This window comes from Triturus cristatus, chromosome 6, assembly GCF_964204655.1.
Source record: "Triturus cristatus chromosome 6, aTriCri1.1, whole genome shotgun sequence".
Lineage (NCBI taxonomy): Eukaryota > Metazoa > Chordata > Amphibia > Caudata > Salamandridae > Triturus > Triturus cristatus.
The window spans coordinates 730,208,279-730,231,821 of NC_140589.1; the positions used below are offsets into that span (position 1 = coordinate 730,208,279).

At 44.5% G+C, this 23,543-nt stretch overlaps 1 protein-coding gene across 2 annotated transcripts in view; it reads left to right on the top strand.

Annotated features, from left to right (window-relative positions):
• Window positions 1–23,543, top strand: part of POPDC3 (popeye domain cAMP effector 3) — a 148,486-nt gene that overhangs the window by 112,386 nt on the left and 12,557 nt on the right. The window lies entirely within an intron of this gene.

A 23,543-nucleotide genomic window follows, 5' to 3' on the forward strand; every position in this document is an offset into this window, starting at 1 on the left:
TAGTGTTAACAGTGTGTACCTGCTGACTAAAGGTTTCAAACTAAACATTCAGTATTAAGAGTTTCAACTACTGTCACTGAGTCTACATAATAGATTTGTCAATAGTTTTGTTTGGTCAGTGTATTTTATTGTCCAGGAGTGATATAAGGACGCAGTAAAATCCTATTTATAATATTTGTAAGAAACTGTTCCAGCTTCAAGGTTTTACAAGGCACTAATTTAAATGGGTCTCTAATGTGTTTCATCTCTGCTGGATATGTCATACATATAATGGTAAATTGGTGAAAGACTTGGGGTTTTCCCAAGTTAAATGAGCCATTTTAGCAAGCAGGCCTGCTCACACTCAATAAAAAAAAATGTCCTCCTTTTCATCCACATCGTATCAGACTTTCAATATTCTCTCATTTAAATTCTTCCTCTAACCAATTTAAGTTGGTGGCTAATCAATGAGTTGTTGACAAATGTCTCGTTGTTGGACAATGTGTCCAGCTATTGAACACCCAGTGCTACAGTAGTTGGACCGTGAGTCTGGCCAGATTTTCAAAGTTTTATAAAGGTCAAACATTTTTATGGTATATAATCTTGGGAGCCGGGGTTTACTTCAGATGTTCTGGGAGTCTAAAACTGTGGTGGATTATTATCAGTATTTGAAAGTAAAATGTCAGTTGCTAAACTAAAGGAATCAAGGCGTGACTATGAGTAGAGCAAATGGGCTCTGTGATCTTGCTGGACCTAACTTTAATTTGTTCGCAAGAATAACAGCAACAAAAATATTTTTGGCTTCCAACTAATTTTACCATAAAATGGACAATGCATACCACCATTAAGAGACAAAACAAAAACCACTGCCTATTGGCATGCTGCTTTTCGTAGTGGGTTCCTTAGAAGATAGGTTTATCTATTTTGGTACTGACTATTATGAATAGTTCTGCTGTTATAAGCTTTCGTATTGTGTGAACTGTATTCCGAATGTGGACAATATCTGCTGTGATGGCATGTCAGAAAATTCATATAAATAGGCAATGCACTCATGATCACTGCATTAGATACATCACACACAGTCTGTACATTATGCATCTAGCTTCATAATGAAATGTTCTTGAATGCACCCGCTTGCCATTAGCAGACAACCATTAGAAGGGCTGATTTTAGAGCTGCATGCATACTAAATTTTAATGTGCATTAAGTCTGAAAGGATCACAACCAGCCAACAAATGGAAAACACAGGAAATATTTATGTTAATTGTCACAAAAGTCAATTTAGAATACTGACAAAGGTTTTCCCTATTGGTTATATTATTAACGTTCAAATTTGCATGTCCCAATTTTCTTTGTTACGGTTGTTTTGCCAGTTGAGACCTTTTTGTTTTTCTAAGATGCAGTAATTTATTAACAATTACAGATCACTAAACAGAAGTGCGACCAAACTATCCTATGGTACACATCCGCACCTCATCTCCCATCCACAGACAATCTCACCTATTAATAGCTAACCTAATGTACTGGCTGGCACAGTGTGTATACTGATTGTCCCATGAGGATCCCAGGCAGAAGTCCATGTCCAACCTGACCACTCTCGCCAAGCAGAAGGCCAGTGCCACACAAACTTTAGTCATTGCCATCGATCTAGTCTTCCCATGGGTCATTGTGGGGGCGTTAGTAGAGTCTACCTTATTGGCCAGGTAAACGTTTATTTATTTGGAGTTAATATAAAATGCCACATGTTGACATATAGCCTCTGCAAAGCAATGGGGGTGGGGTAGTTGAGAGTTTAAAAATCTCCGGTTGAATGCAAGGTTTATACCCCTTATTGTTATTGACTACCCTAGTAATCTCATCTTTTCAACAGTATGTCAGCCAAAACAATTCTGTTTCCGGACGTTTCCTAAATAAGAAATGGTTGGATTCTGCTCTGAAGATGGGGTTCATAGCATTCCAGGATGGTTTCACATGGAACAGTAATACCTTCCCATTCTGCAATTTCATCTGAAAATGAGATTTCTATACACAGTTCTGGAGTACACAACAAGCGCAATGAAGATTGCTCACCACAAAATACAATGCAGGGCACTTGGAATCATGCAGCAGTTCAGCACCTGCTTTTGATGGAGGGTTTCTAGAATGATGCTACAAGTAAAGAAGGCTAATTGTGCAGTGCGTTGTGCAGCAATGTGTGATCAGATTGTGACACAGGGTGTAATGACAAACCTTAGATCTCCCCTGGACCAAGGAATGTACCGTCACTTTCCCAGGGAGAGAATATCAGTTCCAAACTTATGGAATATAACATAAAACAATATATACACAGACTGTGCACATCACTTGCCAGGATTAGATTAGACCAACTTCCTATAACACAATTACCTGCTAGAAGGGAATTCACCCATCCTTCTACAACAGAATACTTGGCCAAGAAGAGTCCACACCTCCTGCTACAAGGAAAAGACGAATTGGTATATCTGGGATGTATTTATTTGTAAATAGCACCACACAGTAAGCCAAATGCACCTAACATAGCAGACTCTAACATATCAATAATATGATTGAACATACAATCAAGGCAAATATATATATGAGAAATATATATGTATGGATATAAGAATCAGAAATAAGAAGGAAAGGAAAGAATTCAGAAAAGAATCAAGAAACAGTTAGTAGCAGAGACACCTCACCTAATGCTCCATCACTTCACCCCGCTTTGCTCAAGGGGAGTCCATTGCTTGAACCGGGTGAAGGTCAGAGGTGACACCACCCTCTACTCTTCCGTGACAGCACATCTGCTCCACGGATGAACTTCCACCAAGCCAGTGTAGACTCCCCTTTTTAATACACATTCAAAATACAGCGAAGCTTCTAGCAAGCCACGCCCCCTAGTTCTCATGAGAGCTCATACCAGCTTGCATCAAGGTAAGAGCAACGGTTGATCAGGCCCCTGCTATGACTACAAGTCAAACCATGTACATTCCTCTGATAAGAACCAGTTCTCTCTAGTCAGTAAAATGCGAAAAACAGGAGGAAAGAGCAGACCATGCCATCCCCACTTTGCAGCTTCGTGCAGGCACAGAAAATGGCTTCAGGGTTAGTTAAGCCATGCACACAAAGGCCCAAAGCAGGATGGAATTGAAAAGCAAGATGACATGAGACCATGTCAAAGGAGCACCTATAATTCTCATCCACACAACTTACAAGCACCACTGTGCACACAGAAATGTTTGAAGCAAAGTAAAGTCAGAAGGCAGAATGACATTAGACCACGTCAAAGCCAATAGGTCAAAGTCATAATTCACTTAACCCAAATAACATTATACACTTAATCCCTCAGTATACAACATTGAGCACATGTGTGCACCACCACCCACAAGACTGCACCTCAATATCCCATACCTTCTATTCTTGGAAAGACTATTCCACTAAAAGGCAGAAGAAAAGCAGGCATATGCAAACCCATCCTACATTAAGGCTAAGGTAACATAACACACTTAAGTCAGTACAGAATGGTGGTGGTTGAGGGTCATCATAGGGTGTCAGACCACAAAAGTGGCTGATTCACTACACAGGGTAGACAGGATTTTGTTGAGTTATGTTGTAAAAGAAGCAAATCATGTGATACAATCTATGGCATTGTTATCTAGCTATTATGACATTTGAACACACATTGGCTGAAAGATGTGAACCGTAACAGGTTGGAAACCCAATTTTTACCCATTGCCAGTCACTTGGATTCAACTCCACTGGCTTCTCTTGCCCACCAACACTATCTTCAAATCCAGCTGCATATTTTACAAAGCCACCATGATCAGCACTCTTGCCTACCTGGCTGATAAACTCACCATCTCCATTGGCTTTTTAGCTACCCGCAGCAGGGCCTACTCCTTAGTATCTGCACCCCTGTACCCATCAGGATGCTCTTGACCCTGCTCCAATTCAGGAAAGATACACCATTTTATTGGTTAAAAAATAATCCCAATGCAGAAAAAACAAAACTGCTTCATAAAGGATGTCTCAGCATCTCTGTAGATGATTTGAAGCATTTGTTTAGAAGTGATAACACATTAAAAAACATGCTCAATCCTCATGTGAACAGACTGTGAGTATTATATGTGGCAAACATGTACATTTATACATTAGCCCAATAAAGTATTCAAATGCAAAAAGTTGAAGTACAATGATATTTTTTATACTTATGTTTTTGTCAATGTTTCAATACTTCTGAGTATTTTACAGCCATCATCCAAACAGATGAAGGTGGAGAATTTCCAAAAAGAAAAATAGGGAAGTAGTATTTCAATGGATGAGTAAAAAACTAATAGAGTGACAAGTGAGCTGAAAAAGTAAGCATACACTGTTTAATGATGTTCAGGAGTGTGCCAATAATTCACACAGTAGTAGGAAAAAATATAGCAGTGAAACTCATAAATTGTGCACAACCACACGTAAGAGTCTGCTTGCGGCGTGGCAAAGGTTTGACATATCAGAAAAATTGACACAACTCAACAAAAAGATGCTCGTAAGTACAACAAAAAGGTGAACCTTAATGCTCATTTCTTTCATCTAAGGGACAAAAAGGTCAACAAAATGGTTGATGAGTCCATTGCCAATGTTTTGTCCAGATAAGCAATTTAACTATATGTTCAGTGATTCAAAGAGTTAGGTATATCAGATAGAATGGGTGGAGTGTCCATTACTAATTACTAAAAGAAGTGAGCTTATTGATGCTGCATCAATAAGCCAATTCAAAGGGCTGCATGAGTGAGCATTACTTCCACAGTCTAGAACAGGGTTACTCATAGTACGGCCCGCGGGCCGCCAGCGGCCGGGCAAGCCTTCCTTAGCGGCCCCCGGACCTTGCAGACATCCTACCTGTGTTTAAAAAAAAAAAATTAGCAAACACTGCCGGGTGCAGCAGCCCAGACTCTGCTCTGTGGGGGCCGGGGGATTCCAGTGATTGTCAAAGTGGAGATGCAGGGGCCTAAGAGGTGAAATGCAACAAAGCTTTATTAACATGTAGATGGTCTTTTAAAGACCTGTGAAGTACTTGGGTGTGGCTGTGTGTGTGCGCGCTGGGAAGCTGTCTGAGGCTGAGGGCTGACACGCAAAGGGGGTGAGATGACAGAGGGTGACGGTGGGAGAGAGAGGGAGGCAGAGGGAGAGGGAGGGAGACAGAGGTTGACAGAGGGTGACAGAGAGAGGGAGACAGAGAGGCGCAGTCTGGAGGAGACAGAGGGAGGGAGGCAGAGGGAGGCAGAGAGGGAGGCAGAGAGGGAGACGGAGGGAGGGAGACGGAGGGAGGGAGACGGAGGGAGACAGAGGGAGACAGAGGGAGACGGAGGGAGATTGAGGGAGAGGGAGGGAGAGAGACACAGGGAGAGGGAGGGAGACAGATGGAGGCAGAGAGATAGAGGGAGACGGAGGGAGACGGAGGGAGAGAGAGAGACAGGGAGAGATAGAGGGAGGGAGACAGAGACAGAGGGAGGGAGACAGAGAGAGAGACGGAGGGAGGGAGACAGAGGGAGGGAGACGAAGGGAGGGAGATAGAGGGAGACAGAGGGAGGGAGGGAGACGGAGGGAGGGAGACGGAGGAAGGAAGGGAGACGGAGGGAGGGAGGGAGGCGGAGGGAGGGAGGGAGACAGAGGGAGACAGGGAGGGAGGGAGATGGAGGGAAACAGAGGGAGGGAGGGAGACAGAGGGAGGTAGACGGAGGGAGGGAGAGAGACAGAGGGAGAGAGACAGAGGGAGAGAAACAGAGGGAGAGAGACAGAGGGAGGGAGACAGGGAGGGAGACAGAGGGAGAGAGACAGAGGGAGAGGGAGACAGAGGGAGAGAGACAGAGGGAGAGGGAGGGCGACAGAGGGAGGGAGAGAGACAGGGAGGGAGACAGAGGAAGGGAGACGGAGACAGGGAGGGAGACAGAGGGAGATGGAGGGAGAGGGAGGGAGATGGAAGGAGAGAGATGGAGGGAGATGGAGAGGGAGGGAGACAGAGGGAGGGAGACAGAGGGAGGGAGAGAGACAGGGAGGGAGAGAGACAGGGAGGGAGACAGAGGGAGGGAGACAGAGAGGGAGACAGAGGGAGGAGGCGACAGAGGGAGGGAGACAGAGGGGGAGACAGAGAGGGAGACAGAGGGAGGAGGGAGACACAGGGAGGAGGGCGACAGAGGGAGGAGGGCGATGGAGGGAGGGTGACGGAGGGAGGGAGACAGGGAGAGAGACAGGGAGAGAGAGACAGGGAGAGAGAGACAGGGAGAGAGAGAGAGGGAGGGGGAGGGAGGGAGAGGGAGGGGGAGAGAGGGAGGGGGAGGGAGGTGGAGAGCGGGATGGAGAGGGAGGGGGAGGGAAAGGGTAGGGAGGGGGAGAGGGAGAGAGAGAGAGAGAGGTGTGTGTATGCCGGGTCTGGAGGCTCAGTGGACGAAGGCTTCTGCTGCAGGGAACTGTGTTCAGCCTCATGGTCACAATTTTTTTGCTGTAACCCCGCCCCTCCCCCTCTGACCCCGCCCCCACCGGTGTGGCCCTCAGCCACAAACAACACTGTAAATTTGGCCCCCGAGAGAAAGTTTGTGAGTACCCATGGTCTAGAACCACAACATAGTGTCCTGACCATCAGAGCCTCCTAAAAAGGCCGGTACATCAGCCTAGTGATGTCCCCTGACATATGGGCTGCTGTCTGAGTAAGCAGTTTGCATTTTGGAAGTACATGTTCAGACTTAGAAGGAATTTCAGGGAGGGACAAACTTTGAATCCAGTAATTCAATCGTATTGGGTCATCAACTAATATGTTTGTTGACATTGAAACCCAGAACGAACATGTTATCATTCTAGAAGTGAACATCTAACCTACTTAGAAAATAAAAAAATAGAAAACCAACAAATAACTTGAAAAATCAAACAGAGAAGCCCATCCAAAATGAAAATTATTTCATGGGATGAACTTGGAAATTGACAATCAGTGACGTAAAGTCAGGCAGCATATATGTTGAAGACAAGGCTCGGAAAGGGGTCAGTGCTCTAGATTTCAGAATCTCTGACCAAAGTAACCCTCAAGGGGACCCAACTACTGGCATAAAGAAATCTATTCAAGGAAACCAAAAAACAGGAACATGTGGTAAAAATGGTTTTCAGTTCAAAAACTATTCCAAGCGAAAACTACATCAGAAATGTCAGCATGTCACAGACGTACCAGGTTTGGACATACATGCTGACAGAAAAACCACAAGGGGGACTTTAATGGGTAACGGTATAGATGTAGGCGTTGGGATCAAAGTAAGGATCAGCATTCATGAGTTTCTAATTTGTACAGAATAAAGATATTTGTAAATATATGTAGCCATTTTAAACTACCATGCACAGGATTGATTTGACAATTTCATATGAGAGGAAACAAGCAATCCTGAGGCTCAAAAGTGGTAAAATGTGATTTTAATATGTTTGATACAAATATATTAAAATGACGGAAAACCATCAATCTGAATCTAAATTAAAATGTCTTAGTTTAATTAAAAGGAAATACCTGATGACCATCTTATGTTGGGGGTACAACAGGGCCTGAGCACAAATCGCCCTTTTAGTTACACGTTTAAAATTGCTATCTTTTTACACAGTGACTTTTAACATGCTTTGAACGTACATGATAGCATACTCAAAAATGGTTCTGCAGGCAACACATTTCTTAGTAGGCACATTATCAAGTTGCGTGATACACTCCATCCAAGGCTAGGAACATAGAGCACAATACTCTAGTTTTTAGTTGTCCGGCTGAAGACAGTCGAAAAAACAAACACATCTGCACTGCAACTCTTACACAGTGCAATTGCAACAATGGTTTTATTATATAAATCACCTCTGAGCTTTATGTGCCAGAGGAGCACTTCTATAGATTATCATGGATGCTGTGACTGAGATACAGTCCCGCTGATTCCAATCTCTATCCTGCAACGGTGGCACCTTGTTCTACACCAGACTGGCTTCCTGATACATCAGATACAGGTATGGGGAGTTTGGTTGTCCCAAGAGGTCTGGCAGATGGTACTTTCACTGTGCTCTCGATAGTGTAGGTCGGATTAGGGTAGGAGTATTCATAAATGCATTATCATATAATCATGCAATAATGTCATGATGGTTGAATTGTTCATCTTTACCATTCTTGTAATGCTGGTAACAATGCTTGTTTCCTTCTGCTAATAATTGCAGCTCATGTTTTTTACACAATATCAATAATAATAAGACTATTTGTAAAGTGCTTGGTCGTGCCTAACGGCGTGTCCCAGCAATGCAAGAGAGTAACCAGATCAGGAGATATAATGCCATATGTCTATCTACTTGCAGAACCGAGATTCATGACTATGCTGGTATTTAGGGGACATAGAGATGTTTTTAGTCTCCTTTGGAACAAAAGCTCTAAGGCTTCCATCCTCAGATGGAGGGGTAGGGAATTCCATGTCTGAGCAGCTAGAAACGCAAAGGAGCAACCACCCCATCTAGCTGTCCTTATCCGCAGAATAATTGCCTGGTTTGTTCCTGGGGATCTGAGATTACTGCTTGGTTTGTAGCATTTCACCAGAGAGGCAAGGTACCCTGTACCTTTATCATTAAGTAAGCAGTGACAAAAGCACATGGCTTTAAATAAGATTCTCTCTTTAAGTGGCAGCCAGTGTAGGCTGGCCAGAGCAGGCCTAGCAGCAGCACGTCTCAGCAGATTTAGTACAAGGCGGGCCACAACATTTTGCACTCAATGTAGCTTCCGCAATCTCAATTTAATAGCTCCCAGGTAGAGTACATTACAGTATTCCAAGTGGGAGGTGACTGATGCCTGTACGATGATTGTCCTTGCAGAGAGCAGAAGGACATCGAAAATCTTTTTTTACTTTTTCAGTGTGTTGAGGCACTTTCCCACCACAGCAGCTATCTGGTGTTCAAGTGATAGTGCCGGGTCTATCCACACTCCCAGATTTTTTATTTTTTCCTTGGGGACAGGGGGGGAGACCATTACATCAGGCCACCAAGCTGATGACAATATAGAAGGGCTTTTTCCTACGATGAGAACCTCAGTTTTGTTGCCATTTAATTTGAGACAGCTATTGGTCATCTATTTATCCATCTGTCAGGCATATCCCAAATTGTACAGCCCCCCTGTCTTACTCCTGAGATAAAGTCACTATTAGTTGAGTGTCATCCGCATAGGATACAATTGTCACATTATGACACTCGACAAGTTCAGCCACAAGAATGCAGTTGCTTCAGTAAGTGTTTGTAAAGCCAGTTTGTACATTTCTTGTGTCTCCCTCTGGGCATCTGGGCATGCCTAAGGTACAAATGAAAGGAAAGATCTGTTTCCACGATCTGGTATTCAGTCATGGTTAGGGTTCTAGACGGGGCATTATGAGCTAGCTAGGTATTGGGCAGCACACTCTGATGGTATGGATGGACTCAGTCTACATATTCTGATGTTTATGTATCCGGACACACAGTCCTACTTAATTTGTATGAACCGTATGACATTAACTAACGTTTAAGGTCAGGTACTCGTTTAATGGATCTCCTGAGTAGTTCTACATGTGCCCAGAGCCCCAAGTTACCTTGTACAGAGATGTCCAAGATGTTAGGGAATAATCCTCCTCAACTAAATAGGAAACCCTATTTTTGTCTGTAGGTTGTTCAAGCTTGAACCTTTAAAAGGATCACCACACTATAGTTTTTCCCTTCCTTGAATTCTATTCATTAAATGTGGCACAAGTAGTACCTGTGGTTATTCCACTTGATTGCGGACATGCAGTAACACAAGTGTTAGAAAGCCTAGGTCTCCCTCTCAAAGGGGGAGATGTTACCTTCATGGTAGAGACCCATGATGCGTACAAAACAGAGGCATTTAATTCTTGGGTCACATTTCCTGCAGCAGGTGCCAATACACCAACATTTCATGCTGTAACATGAGGCCAATACAGAGGTAACCTTCGAAGATTTAGAAATACCATTAACATTCCAGGAACATGCAAATTGGTTCCAAGGCACTCTACCACATGTATTAAATAATGTAAGACTGGGTCCCCTCAGCAACGAGGGAGCAACATGGCCAATCCTAGCCAACTATACACCATACTCAACATTAGGTTCATTATCAGTTGTAGACCTCCGTGCTCTATACTCAGGTCTAGTCAGACTATACAGATGTCTAACACAATTTGTTATGCGAACAATAACAGCAGCCCCAGATAGGGATGTTCAAGCTGCACAGCTGCATGTGTCAGTGCCTGTAATTAGTCCAGTGACTATAAATGCAATTATGGGTAAGGTTCCCACCAGACAGGAGGAGATTCCAGTCCAGACGTGCTAAAACAGATTAAAAATGAATACGAGGTAACTTTATTCTATGCTCCATATAACATTGGTTCTTTTGTGTCATTCAATGTAATGCCTTACAATGGACATTTGCTGTGAACAGATACCAGACGACGCTACAATAAACTATCCAATATTATATGTCAAGTATTCATGCGTTGTTTTTTATGTTGTTTTTTTGCTATAACAAAATAATAATAAAAATATATATTTTCTAAATGAATATGAGAATGCCCCTGCCCTGGACTTGGAGATTAAACTTATTGGCAACTATGCCACAGTCACCTAAATTATTTTAAGTAACTTTAAAGGAGAAGCAGCGGCATTGGCAGCACGCCAATGCCTCACGCAGATTCTTTTAGTGGATCAAGAGTGCGAATTACCAAGAAATTATTGCTGAAACCTATACATCTATAGGTTGAGATAATTTGGGAGCCGGATCGAACAAACCATAACTTAAGGGTCATTCTGAAAAGGATAACTTGAAACAGGCACCTGAGTCTTCTAAAATATGCTGGGATAAACAAAAAAATAAAGAAGTAAACTGATACACATCCTTTTCGTTCCTTTCGGGTCTTACCTGACAAATACTTGGACAGAGGAGGCAAACCAGAGCTCAGACCAAAGGACTATGTGAAACCGAGAAAGTGCTCACATCTGTCGTCAGACATCAGAAAAAGTGAAGAGAAACTTCCACAAAAAAGCAGCAATCCAAAAAGAAGAAATTGGCAAGTATTTCTGTCAAATATGCCAGACATATTGAGGACACTTCTTCAGACCAAGAGTGGGCACTGACACTGCTAGACAGTGTGACAGAGGACACAGTAGTTTGCCAAACTCTTTAAGAGTTTCTGGTGGCAAGAGCAAGTGCTGATTTTATTTAGGTGGAAACATCAGATCAGCTGATTAGCCCTCCAGACAGATTATTTGATTTGGACATCCACGTTTTTGAGGAAAATGTAACACTCGCTTCCGAGATTCTCCTGTCTGAAATAGATTGGCCATCTGAGTTTGTTTGGACAGTCCCACATGGGGAAGATATAATAATACTATCTTTCTCCATCCTAGTTCCTGAAGCAGTTAAACAAGCTCCTGCCATGAAGTGGGTTCTTGCACAAACCCCGGCATCATACCGCAACCATGTAGGCTGGGATAAAGTTTCATCTTACCACATAGTACTTACATGGTCCAGCCCGCAAGTGCAACCACAATACCCAATAAAGCATGAAGCTAATTGCCCAGTTAGCAAAATTCAAACACAACTAGAATATCAAGGCATTATTGAGCCTTGAATCTCGCCAATTAACAATCCTATGTTCCCAGTCGTGAAACCGGACCACTCATACCGCTTATTCTTAGAGTATAGCCATTTAAACAGTCATAATCGCACATTTTCAGTACAAAATGCACACAGTGCAGACTAATGAAAAACATAGTACACAAAAAATACAAAACAATTCTGGGCATTTCAAATGTCTTTTTCTGCCAAAACATAACTCCTGAAAGCAGGGTTTTAACTGCATTCAGCGCATTAGGGTCTCAAAAAGATTCTGTTGACTCCCTCAGGGGAATGAAAACAACCCTGGTCTGTTCTCTGCCTAAGTAACATCAATTTGACAAGAAACTGACACAGTAGCATTGTCCTATGTCGATGACATATACCTTACAGATGATGACTGTAACACACATCTAGCAAGAGTAAATCACATAGCTGTGGGATTTGCTGAGCAAGGCTACAAATTCAACTTCCAACAAAGAAAAATTGCCTTCCTCAGTGTCCTGTTCTTGGGATAAGAGTTATCAAATGAAGACAAAAGTTTATCTCCACATTTCTTTGAGAAATGTGCACTCCTGCAACCACCAAATCAACAAAAAAGCTCCAATTACTTTTGGCTTTCTCAACTTTGGAAGAACATACATACCATACTATGCCCAACTGGTGAAACCATTTTATGACTTAATATGTCCAGACTTCTCAAGCACACATTGGACACCAGAACACACACAGGTTCTGAGAACACTGCAAACAGACATGCTTGCATTCAGATACGTACACACACTTGTCAACATCACAAACGTAGGGATCCGCATAATTCAGGGGGCCACAGGCTGCACAGATGTCACTTTCAATTAAGGTGATATGGTACCGATTGCATATAAATAGCATTTATATTCAAATGCTGGAATGTGTTTTGCACCTACAGAAAAAAAACTGACTGCAGTTCAGATGGCTGTTTTAAAGGAAATATTGTTGGCTCAAGGGGAATGCATAATTGTGGTTACTCCCATCCCAGCCTTAGAGGCTGTCACCAAGGCTAGTGCTCCTAACGTAAAAGCCTTACATCCTAGATGGAGACAATGGGCCACCTCCTTAACAGTTACTGATGTAGACTATCTCTTTGACCCTAGACTTCAAACACAAGAATTCCTCCAATATGAACAGGAATACCCCGTGCCCACTGACTTTTGCCTCTTGACCAGTATGTATGACTTTATAGTCTATACTCATGGTTCAGCCCAGCCCGCTGTTGGAACTAAACAGCAGTACTCTGCAACTGGCGCAGCAGTGCGTAGAGTTATAAAGAATGGAGAATTCCACCCTCTAAAAACATCCTTAGGGGATTGTGCCGCTCAGCTGGCTGAACTCAAAGCTCTAATTCTAGCACTAGAGAATACTGATACTGAATTCCCCACACTCATAGTGTGTGATTCATAATACTGTCTCCAGTCTTTTAATGAGCACCTACACTATTGGCTCTTAAATGGATTTGCAGACTCAAAAGGGAATGCTATCAAGCATAAATTGCTTTGGGAAAAGGTGGGCATCTAAAAGAATGCTTGTCACAAGCTCATCTAATTCATACATTGAGTCACCAATGTGTTGGAATACACGTTGCAGGGAATTTAGTAGCTGATGAAGCTACAAAGGCAGCAATCCAGACTGCTGTGATAGCTGCAATTAATCGTTCTCATACGAGAGTGAACAGAAAAATCAGGGTAGCTGTCAATGCTTCATGCACTGGCGCACCATTACCAAAATTATTTCCCACAAAATATTCATACCTACCGAGAGCCTAAAGCATACCTTTTGCTCGTATTCCCAGAGTGGAGGATCAAGTGATACTAAATTCAGACCACAGGCTAGAATTAATCATAGCTGCTAATGAGGGGTTAGCTTGTGCTCATTCTGGTGTGGCGGCTACAGTTATCACTACAGCAACTCTATAGGTGGCACCGTCTCTAAAACAGATAAAACAATATGTCCTTAGTTGTAAAATGTTTCAGCAAATTAAAGTTCCACTGCAGCTCGCCCACCGCAGACACATCTCCTAGTATCAAACAAGCCATTGGCATGCGTATATATTGACCACTGCGTCCTCTAAACTCAGACACTTCCTTTAAATTCACCCTTTTGGCAGTGGATTCATGTTTTAGATTTTTATGGATGTGGTCCCAGCAATTGGCTGATTATAAAAGATCTGCAAGTCTTTATCAGGACTTATTTAGTAGCTGCATTCCAGCTGGACCAGGGATCACCGTTTGCCTTTAGGGCTCACTGGGATAACATGAGCACAATGGATGTGACTATGCATTATTCCTCTCCCTATTATTCTGAGGGAAATTTGATAGTAAAAAGGAAAAATAGGTACTTAAAGCAGTCTTTAACAGCTAGGGGATTATGTGCAAGTCGTAGTTGGATCCATCATCTGTATGGTGTCCAGAGAGCTTTCCATAATCTATCTAGAAGATTTTAGGGCGGCCGGACTCCATATCAAGTCCTCTTCAGCGTCCAGACCTTGAGAATCCTGACACAAAGGCAGCAGAGTTGCCATTTGACATCAAAGGATGTTTTGCTGTCTTAGACGAACTACAAGAATTCCCAGATGAGTGCTCCAATGAACTAACTAAACGTTCTGCCACTGGAGAAGTGAAGGTGTTACCGCGACTCCTTTCTGGATTACAAAGATTGGGGGATCTAGATTGAGAAAAGATTGTCGACAAAAAGGAGTTTGGACCATAATACAGAGTGCCGGTCCTGGCAGTACAAGATACCATAACACCCCTTTCTGGTTGTAGAAATAAACAATTTTCTCAATAGATCTCGTGAAACCACACCATGTGCAGTCATTAACTAATACAGAAGTTGTTACTCCCTAGCTGAGGACTTCTGATACTGAAGTTCTTTCATATGTGAATTCACAGTCTTCTACTGCCACACCTAACAACAAAGTTGTTTATTATCAACCACCTTTGGATGTGGCTACCGGTTCTACTTTGCTCCGTGCGGTTCCTGTATTTGCATAGACTGCCTCTGGCTATTATGCCGATATTGATTATTTTTCCTCTGATACATCACACACTTCATTGCATGGGATTCGTGCATTTTTTTGGGGGTGCCTAAACAGACTTACTTATTTCCACCATGGTCCGATTTATGGATTGCCATTTCATTACTTTTCTTCTTCATTTGGATTGGGATGGATTTGTGACTGGTTTCTTTGCCCCTAAATGGACATTGTCTCCCAGAACACTCTGCTCTTGAAGTGGTAACTGAGGTTATGAAGCTCCATTGTTCTTCTCATAAAGTGCGAAGAGATCTGTCACTTGTGAACATTTCTGCATTTCCCGTCCTGGATGGAATTGTTTGGGATACGGTCCCATTTAATATTTTTGGTCCCGCAGAGTCGTTACAAATAACGTATGTGTTTAGGATCAGTATGGATGATGTTATTATTATGAAATCTGTTTATTGGCATTTTGTTAATATAGACATAGCACATAGAACATATGAATTACCTTACGGCAATGAGTCAGCAAATCTGTTGATACACCCCCAGTCATGAGCATGGTAAACAACAGGATCAAGCGCCGCACCCGTGTGCTAGGAAAGATGAATATTATGGGTCTCTGAGCCAACACCATTATCTAAACAGTTCCATTAAACAATAAGAAGAAAGAGGCAAAACAACAAAGGCCCCAGCATAACAGCAGCAGCAGGTTCGGTCTTTTACCATAAGATCCCCAAGGTTCCTCCTCCGACCCGACCCCCCCCCCACCTGTTCCCCACCCCCTGGTACAAACAGTTCCATTAATGGCAATTTTCAGTTTCCCCACACCCCCCCCGATTCAGCGAGGACCTCCGCGACATTCCCCATGCTAGACCCCCGGACCTCACCTCCGCTCCCCCCCTCCTCAGTGAGTGCCTCCTCAACGCGTGTCCCACAGAGCCCCAGGGCATCCCCATCTAGCTGCATCAAGATCTGCAAATGTGTGCCCCACTGGTTCACTATAGGTGTGCACCTGAGGCCCAGCGTTTCCTCCCGCAAAAGGCCGTACCCTCCGCCCCCGCCCACACCAGCAGGGAACTTCGCCATGCTTGCGCTCGGGGGGGGGGCTCAGCTGCCTTCCAGCGCTTGGTGAGCAACCGCTTCGCCACCACCAAACCCAGGTCAAAAAAACGAGAGGCAACCTTCGTGGGGGGGGTTCTACGAAACAGGTGCAGCAAGCAAGCCGGCCACTCCCGCGGCGCCAGTTGGCCGGCGCATTTACTTAATGCTCCATGCACCGTCCGCCAATACGAGTCCAGCGCCGGACAGCTCCACAACATGTGCACCAGCCCAGCATCCAGAGCCTTGCAGCGTGGGCAGCTTGCATCCGCGCGATGGAAATATCGATTTATAGAGTCGGGAGTGAGATATGCTCTGTGTAGTATAAAATATTGAATTTGGCGAACCCGCATGTGTCTGGGAACCCGCGTCGGCCCCCTTAGCGCATTACTCCATTCTTTGTCAGCCATGGGGCGATCCAAGTCCGCTTCCCATTTACGGCGCAATGGAGACAAGTCGGTCGCCACCTGGGTACGCAGGGAGGCTGCGAACTAACGTATCATATGGCTCCCCCGTCCCATGACATGTAGGTATTGCATCATGAGGTGCTGTGCCGGTTCCTCCTGAAGAGCTCCCCACCGGCTCGCCAATGTCGTTATTAGTGAGCGGTGACAGAGAAATTGGCCGACTGGTAACCGCGTCTCCTCCGCCAATTGGACAAATGGGATAAGCGCACCATCGCGGTAGAGGTCTCCCAATGTGCAAATATCCACCGCATGCCATTCTGCAAGTTCCGCCGAGCGTAGTATCCTCCGCCCACTAGGGGAACCCTCAATCGGCATGGCGGGGGCGTAAGGGACACTCAACCGAGTCAAGTAAAGGGCACGCCGATAACATTTGTAGGCCACTGCCACAAGGAGGGGCCCCGGCTTGACCACTCTGGCAGTCGGGTGGAACGACGCAATGATATCCGCCAGAGGGAGAGGTGGCTCCGCGGACGCCGTATCGTCTCTCTCTCTCTATCGGCCAACCACCTGGCCACTCACTGTAGCTGTGCTGCTAGGTAATAGTGCACAAAGCACGGCATCGCGAGGCCCCCCTGACCCGTAGGAAGGTATAACTTGGATAGTGCCACTCTGTGGCGCGCAGTACCCCACACAAAGTCCCGGAGTGAGCGCTCCAGGGTGGCAAAGAAGGATGCCGGGATGTAGACTGGCAGGTTAGCAAAATAGTAGAGGAGCCTGGGTAGAGCCACCATTTTGACTAAGGCAATGCGCCCTGTGACCACGAGAGGGAGGGTACACCAAAAACGCATCTGGGCTCTGACCGCCGTTACCGCCTTGCCCAGATTGCCCTCCACCAGGTCAACTGGTTGCCTATACACTTGGATGCCCAGGTAACGGAAGGTGTCCGGTTGCCACTTGACAGGCACACCCCCCAGGTGATACTGGGGATCCAGAGCATCAGCGCGGAACGGATAAAGGCACGATTTGGCCGCGTTCACCCGTAGACCGGAGAGCGCAGCAAATTCCGTTAGGACTCGCTCCAGGTCCCCGGAGATGTGCGCCACATCTTTAATGACGACCAGGAGGTCATCCGCATATAAGGAGACCTGGTGCGTTGCGTCGCCCATGGGGATGCCGTCTGTCAAAACCCTCCTTAGGGTGGCCGCTAAAGGCTCTATGGCAAGCGCAAAAAGGAGAGGCGAAAGAGGGCACCCTTGCCTGGTACCACGGCCAACTGGAATGGCATCAGAAATGTATGGGCCGGTTCTCACCCGATCCTCATGGTTCTTATAGAGAAGCGCCGCCATTTGGAGGAACCCGAGGCCTAGTCCATAGTGCGACAACACCGCCACCGGATACCCCCATTCAAGGCAGTCGAAGGCCTTTTCGAGGTCCAATACTAAACAGCCTGCCCGTGGCCAATGCTGTGCACCATGTGCGGCAACGCGGAAGAACCGATGGAGGTTAAGTGAGGTGCTGAGCTTCGGTACAAACCCATTTTGGTCCTTGTGCACCAGCACAGGTACAGTTGGGGCCAGCCACTCCGCTAGGACTTTGGCCAGAATTTTATAATCGGTGTTGAGGAGGGCGAGGGGGCGGTAGGACCCCAGGCTGGTAGGGTCACGTCCTGGCTTGGGTAAAGAAATCAGGTAGGCCTCCCTCATGGAGGTAGGCAGGGTAGCCTCCTCAAGGGCTGTGAGATATAACGCGTGCAGTCTAGGCACCAGGGACTCTCGATATGCTTTATAATACTCCGCCGGGAGACCATCCGGTCCAGGCGCCTTGCCAGAAGCCAGTGCGGCCACCACTTCCCCTATCTCCTCCAGCGTGAGGGGACCTTCTAATGTTTCCTGGTGGGCACCCGGAATCGTGGGCAGGCAGGCGGCCTCTAGAAACTGATCCAGATCCTGTGCCTGTCTGCGCCCCGTTGAAGTGTATAGGGCCGTGTAATGCGCTGTCAGTATCTGATGGATCTCCTGATGCGTATGCACCAGCGTCCCATCCGATCCACTAATAGAGGCTATTGGTGCGTAACCGGACTCCTATCTAATTAACCAGGCCAGCAACCGCCCCGCTCTATCGGACGTAGCATGAACACGAGCCGAATGCACGAAACTCCGCGTCCTCAAGAGCGGCCGGCTGCAGTCGTCATGTGGGAATGGGGGGCCTCCCCAAGTCCCAGCAGAGGCGCAGCCAAAGAGGGTTGTGGTCCGAGTGGGTCCGGCCCAGGTATTCCGTCTGAGCTATCAGCGGGGCCAGCGAGGAAGAGCCCACCATCCTGTCAAGGCAGACGTGAAGGTCATGTACCGCAGAATAATATGAATAAAGTCGATCAGCGGGGTGTAAGGTACGCCACACATCATGCAAGGCCCATCGCGACAACCAGTCAGTGAGGCTCCTCGCGTTCAAGACTGCATGTGTGCTACGGAGCGGCGGGTAGGACCTGTCAAGGCGAGTGTCTAGCACTGTGTTAAAGTCCCCACCCAGTAACCAGGGAAGACCCACATACGGGGTTAAGGCCACCGAAAGTTGATCTAGGAACGACGGCTGGTCGATGTTCGGGGCATAGATGGATCCCAGAAGCATAGAGTGTCCGGTGAGCCTCCCCCGAACCAGTGTGTATCGCCCACCAGGATCGATCCCTACTTCGGAGCATGTAAAGGGTGTACCTGCCCGTACCCAAATCAATGTACCCCGGGCATGTGCAGAGTATGTGGTCCCAAAAAGTTGCCCCCTCCACCGAGCGCGCAATTTATCCAATTCTGGCCTTGTCATGTGTGTCTCCTGGAGAAGGGCTACGGCCACCCCATGTTCTTGTAAGTAGGCAAAAACAGAGTACATACAATGTGTACATTTTTCTAGCAGCAAGCCTTTGAACCAAGAGTCTTACTTTAATTAACCCCTTGCCCAGCAAGGAAAAATATGCTCCTCACACTAAATTAATCTATTCAGATTAATTTATTTCTCAACTGTCCATACAAGGTTAGGAATTTTGGATGGACAAAATTGATTTAAAATCTATTTGGGGAACACGCAGTTAGCAGCTACAGGGCAATGAGGCTTTATTTAGAGCTTGGCTAATTCCTAGACAAATGATTTTTCTGAACAAAACAGTGCAGAAAACAACCTTCCTGGGTTTGGCTAAAATTAAAGACACAAGTGCACCAAACATTCCTTCAATTGCACATTTTGACAATTTGCAACACTTTACAAATTTCACTGAGGAACAGCTCAATAAAGTGATACACAGTGGTACATATAATTCAACATTTGCGCATTCTGAAAGATATTTAGTGTGGCCAACAGACAATAATGGCTGTCCCACATGCTTTTAAACACTACAAAGGGTTTTAAAGAGTAGACCAGATCCACGTTATGTGCAGACACAACACTCCGAGGTAGTAACTACCTACAGTGTGGGGAAGTTATGCCAGCAATGGTGGCAGCATTCTATATTATCTTTAGTTAAGGAACCCTTGACTCTCCTCTCCGATGACATGGAATTACAATAATTCTTGTTAGGTCCTAGATCACCATGGTCTAAATGCTTTTTATACGCCATTCACAATGAACTTTGGAAAGCTTCCCAGCAGGAAGCTGCTGAACGTTTACGAGAAATTAATAGGGCGAACTTGGAAAAGAGTTTGGATGTGGTAGAGAACAGCATGACAACATTGTCAACTTGCGTTTATTCTCTGAATAATGTTGTGTCCCCTGCATTCGATATAATACAAAGTGACTTGTCCCTCTTACAACACGGGCAAAGTCAGCTAAGATCAATTATGTAATGAGTTAGATGGTGCACATCTTAAAATCGAATTGCGTGCCCAGGAAATACCTGAACGTGACTGATTTATTTTTGCTTTATGATTTAACACGTTCTCAAAAAATTATGGTGAAAAAACTCACAACTTATACAATGTTAAGCATTGATCATTTAGAAAAATTACCTTTCTCAGTGCCTGAAACACCATCTGCCTTGTGGTTAATACACAGATTTATTTCACTACAAATTTCTAAGTTTCATTTCACATCTTGTCTGAAAGAATTTTCAAGTGGGTAGATATGAGGCGTTAGCTCAGAGATTTGTAACCGAGACATGGGTCCTGCCTTTCGATTACAGATTGGAGAATGGAGAAACTGAAGTCTTTCTTAGTAGAAGCGAATGCAAAGCGTTGTTTGCCCATTCATTACTCTGTAAATAGGTACCACTTTATGGCCCCTGTAATGCAGCCTTGGCCAATTTGGCATGTTATCTGAAGGGTGCCCCAACTGCCTTGATTCGGCCAGTTTTAGAAGGCTCTACTTGCAAATTGGAGTTATTTGATTCTCAACACAGAAGGTTTTTGTGGGATGAAACCGGGAGTGCCTTATGTGGTAATGGTTCTAGGGTTGTGACCTGCTGTGACAATGTATTGTTTCTGCCCACACACACAGTCATGGAGGTTACAGTATGACCTTCAATAGCAATTTTCTTTGCATGAACTTTGATAAGCAGAGCAGACTGAAAACCTTATTGTTTCAAAAGGACGCTACATTGACCTCAGCTTTTGGTCTCCAGGTGGTAAGGTCTTCTGCTGAAATGCAATTGCTATTGTGCACAAATCTCCCTTAACATTTTGGAGAGCTTGTGCACCACATATTTAATGCTTCAAATAATGCAGGAGTAGTCCACTCATTAAAGCAATTTGGTCTGGCTTTTGCAGCATGTTCCAGACCGTATTTGGAGTGTTTTCATCCTTCATACATCCTGTTTTCAAGTGTGTTTGGAGGCATACCGTTGGTGTTATTCCTCATTGCTGCGATTTTGGCTTTATTTTTTTTGCTTCGCAATGGATGTTCCACTTTGATGCCAAATGGGAATGAAGCTGCCAAACGTCTTGGTGTGTTGTGATCGTATGATACAGTATTTTGGAGTGTCTTTGCTACAAGAACTGAACAACAACGTCCTTTTTCTTCTGACCTATATGGTTAAATTGCATACAGCCTGCAGTCCTCTATCTGCTGTGCACTTTCAAGTGTGCACTGTATTTGTGTCTTGGAATACAACTGGTTTGATCTATGGACATGAATCTGCTGATGCATCTGATGAGGATTCATCTTGATTGTTGTCCTATATGACTGCCTTTGCTACAGGGCGCATACTATGAGCCTTTCCTGGATGCTTAAGCTCCTGGATTATTGGATCATGTCTCCTCCTCTCTGGGTACACCGCTGTTTGGCAAACCATCAGTGGCTGCTGATTGCTCTAGATATGACCATGTTTGTTATTTCGAACTTGCAGCCCAGATTACTGTGGCAACATTGTATGTGGCAGCGGGAACCTTTCTGGATCCCATGTACTCTCATATAAATATTTTGGGAGCCTCCTGCATTCTAATTGGCATCATGTTTATATTTCAAATAGTATTTTATTTGTTTTATCAAATTGCATATTTTTAAATTGCCATTTTTAAACACGTTAAGGCTTTTCATTTGCTTCTATTATTAAAGTTCATTTTCTAATTATTTTAGAACAATTAGATAAATATATTAGTATTCTTGATTGTTAGATTAGCTTTTAAGTTTAATGTGATGAGGAAGTCTCCCTCCGGCCAAGAAGTAGGTGTTGTGGCGTTCATTAGAGCCTGACCACAAATCAACATTTTAGTTACACGTTTAAAATTACCATCTTTTTTACACTGTGACTTTTAACATGCTTTGCATGTACATGATATCATACTTAGAAATGGTTCTGCAGGCAGCACATTTCATAGTAGGCACATTATCAAGTTGTCTAGTATACTCCGTCCAAGGCTAGGGACATTGAGTACAATACTCTTGATTTTAGTTGTCTGGCTGGTGACAGCTGGAGTCGAAAAAACAAAACACATCAGTGCTGAACCTCTGACACAGTGTGATTGCAAAAAGGGTTTACTATATAAACCACCTCTGAGTTTAATGCGGCAAAGATGCACTTCTATGGATTATCCTGAATGCTGTGTCTGAGATGCAGTCTTGCTGATTCCAATCTCTGTCCTGTGAAGGACGGTGGCCTGTTCTCCCCAGACTGGTTTCCTGATACATCAGACAGAGGTATGTGCAGTTTGGTTGTCCCAAGAGATCTGGCAGAGGGTACTCTCACTATGCTCTTGATAGTGTAGGTAGGATTAGTTTAGGAATATTCAGAAATGCATTATCATATAGCCATATAATCACACAATATTGTCATGATAGTTGAAATGTTCACCTTCTTCACATTTCTTGTAATGATGGGAACAATGCTTTATTTCTTTCTGATTGTAATTGCAGCTCAAGTTTTTTACACAAGAATACAATTGCTTCAATAAATGTTTGTGAAGCCAGTTCATCCGAAAGGGTAGATCTGTTTCCATGATTTCCTTGAGGAACCAGAGTGGTCATGTTCCGAGACTGTTGACACCATCTGGTATTCTTTAATTTTTAGGGGTTCGTTTGGGGCATGGTGAGCTAGCTAGGGATTGGGGCAGCATACTCTGATGGTATGCTTGGACTCCCCACATTTTGCCATTTATGTTATCCGAACGCACAGCCCTACTTAATTCGTAGGAACTGTATGTCACTTAGTCCATATTAATTAAGAAGGAAATCCGCATAGCCTAGTTCTATCCATGTTTCCTTAAGAGAAGATAATGTTCTAATCCTCTGTAGAACTCAACCCATGATAAATAGAGTCACACCAATTGATCCCTTTGCACTCCAGGGTGCATGGCATCAATGACAAATGCTGCTTCTATGAAGAATTTACACCAGGTCACTAATTTGCCATCTGATATCATTTTCATTCTGATTTAAGGCATCTGATCCTGCTCCTAAAGAAAATCATGAGAGGTGGCTGTGGATGAAGGAGCACACATTAGAGTGTCATCATAGTTCACGGTTTTAATTTATCAACACAGAGTAGCAATAATATTGGGTGCTCAAGAAGGAAGAGAAGCCACCAGTTCCTCTTCTGTTGGTGCAAGTCCAAGTCATCAAATTGAAGTTTCCGAGCGCTCCCAAATAAGTCCTTGTAGAGCTATGTTGTTTGTGACCGACATTGTTTATTCTTTTCAAACAGAAGTATACATATTGCTCTGCCTCTGTCAACATTGGTTCATCTGAGCTGTACATATGCGTCAGACTTCATCAGGTTACAAATAATCACAAGCATATAGGGCCAGATTTATGACCATTTCATTTTGCGACTCTCTAGTAGCGATTTTTTGCAACTTGCAATTAGGGATTCGCAAATAGCAATGTACTAATGTGTCTCAGACACATTTAGTGATTCCTAATGGGTCCACAAATGACCTACCTCATCAATACTCATGAGGTAGGCCACAATGTGCGTCCCATTGGGAAGGGCCTGTAATCACAGGGA